This window comes from Orycteropus afer, unplaced genomic scaffold (genome assembly GCF_000298275.1).
Source record: "Orycteropus afer afer isolate SDZICR_OR568_19922 unplaced genomic scaffold, OryAfe1.0 scaffold00252, whole genome shotgun sequence".
Lineage (NCBI taxonomy): Eukaryota > Metazoa > Chordata > Mammalia > Tubulidentata > Orycteropodidae > Orycteropus > Orycteropus afer.
This window is the reverse complement of record NW_006921839.1, coordinates 3,112,296-3,114,194: the sequence shown is the minus strand read 5'-3', so window position 1 is coordinate 3,114,194 and position 1,899 is coordinate 3,112,296. Positions and strand designations below refer to the sequence as shown.

At 50.1% G+C, this 1,899-nt stretch overlaps 3 non-coding genes across 3 annotated transcripts; 2 read left to right on the top strand and 1 right to left on the bottom strand.

Moving 5' to 3' along the window:
• Nucleotides 1–277: 277 nt before the first annotated feature.
• Nucleotides 278–350, bottom strand: TRNAR-ACG. Its single transcript has one exon. It is a non-coding gene; the product is annotated as a tRNA-Arg (tRNA).
• A 993-nt stretch (nt 351–1,343) lies between these two features.
• On the top strand, nt 1,344–1,433 carry TRNAY-GUA. The gene is given in 2 exon segments: nt 1,344–1,380; nt 1,398–1,433. It is a non-coding gene; the product is annotated as a tRNA-Tyr (tRNA).
• A 136-nt stretch (nt 1,434–1,569) lies between these two features.
• On the top strand, nt 1,570–1,642 carry TRNAA-AGC. Its single transcript has one exon. It is a non-coding gene; the product is annotated as a tRNA-Ala (tRNA).
• The last annotated feature ends 257 nt before the right edge of the window (nt 1,643–1,899 follow it).

The following is a 1,899-nucleotide window of genomic DNA, read 5'->3' as shown; positions in this document are numbered from 1 at the left end:
TCCTGAAGCCCCTCAGCATACTCGATGGGGCTTGGGCGAAGACGCGGCACGGTCAAGGCCGTCATGTTGATTTTGGGGGCCTTCTCTTCCCGCCTCGAAAGTTTAAGGGGTGGGACTGAGAAAGTTTCAGGACAGCAGAGACAGAAGTGCACGAAGGCTTTCTGAGCTTGAACTGTAGACAGTCATTGCAGAAATCTAAATTATCCTTGGCATTTGTGGTTTGGAGAACTGTTGAGAAAATAGTGATTTTAAAATACTAAAGCGATTATTTAAAAGCCGAGCCAGGCAGGAGTCGAACCTACAATCTTCTGATCCGTAGTCAGACGCGTTATCCATTGCGCCACTGGCCCCTGGCAGGAGTAGGGTGGATGGAATATCTAACAAGTCTTGCGAACAACCCAGGTAGAAGAGGTAAAGTACGAAATGAATGTGTGTGTGTGTGTGTTGGGGGGGGGGGGGGGGGGGGGTGCGGATTCGCAGTTTTTGCACCTTGGAGGGAGACTCGGGGCTGGAGCCCTTTCCCGAGTCAGTCGGGTTCGCGCGGGCGGGGCAGGAGTGTGAGTGCTTGTGTTTCAGCGCATGCGTAAAACAGCAGGCGCCCACAGACAAACCTCCTCCGGCTTGTTTCCCACCCTTCCTCCCCAAACCAAAAATATACTGCACAATTTAATCCCTTCTTAACTCTAGTTTTTAATCTGTTGAATCCCAGTGGGCAAAACAAATTTCCTTGCCCTTCCGATAGCTAAAGTTGGTAGACCAGAGAACTTCCTAATCTCGGAGCAGGAAGTATCCCCAGGTTGTTGGTTCGATTCCGGCCAGCAGAAAATGGTTTCCTGTGATATAAGTATATTACATTCCAGAGACCGATGGGAATTCTTGTACTTTGGTTCCAATTTTGGCTTGTGTAACTCCTCCTTTGAAATCTTTTGGGATTCTTCGAAGCGAGGACATGCCTGTGCAGGTTCCCAGCGTGGTACTGAGTCTGCGGTCCGCGAAGCAGCCTCTGGATTACAGCTTTTTGCGTGTTTCTAAACCGTAATTTGCGTTTCCCCGACCGTCCGGAATCACAAAGAAGGGAACGCGTGCTACCTGGGTCAAGCCTGTTACCTCGATGGGTCGGGCAAGGCGCGCCGCTCGCCTTGACCCTCAGACGTCTCCGTAGGGCCGACAGCAGGAGCGCGCGTTCCGGGCTGCTGGGAGGAGGGGAGGAGAGGGGACGTCCGCGAGAGGCGGGATCCTGCGCCTCAGGAACTTGGAAATGAGAAAGAAAATATGAAAGCACACACAAAACCTCGAGAATGTCCCAAAGCTATGAAGACCGGCGGAGAACTTTACCCTCGCTCCCTTCGATAGCTCAGCTGGTAGAGCGGAGGACTGTAGGGCCTGTATCTGCGGCTATCCTTAGGTCGCTGGTTCGATTCCGGCTCGAAGGAGAGTTGGGTTTATTTTGTCGCTTTGGTTTTTGCTGCGAGACAAAAATCAGACAGTCAAGATCATATAATTGCAAAATTGCATTTAAATGCTCTATCTCTTCTCTAGAGGAAGAGATAAGAAGCTGTATTCGGCGGTGGGGGATTAGCTCAAATGGTAGAGCGCTCGCTTAGCATGCGAGAGGTAGCGGGATCGATGCCCGCATCCTCCAGTTTTTCTCTAATTTGTTTCTAGTCTCACCCAGTTCTCTTTAGAGCTCTAGCTCAAGCCAGCCAGCAAATAATGGAGTGGGACGTTAACCGCTCTAACTCTCCTGACCAGGCATAATGAGTGCAGGCATAGTTTTTTCATTTACTTTGGGAACGTTCAAGAAGTTTTTTTCTCTCTCTCTCAAAATGGCAACAAATTGCACTGTCAAATCCATACCATTCTGACTCGTGATTTTGGCTGATCGCTGCAGGTAAGAGT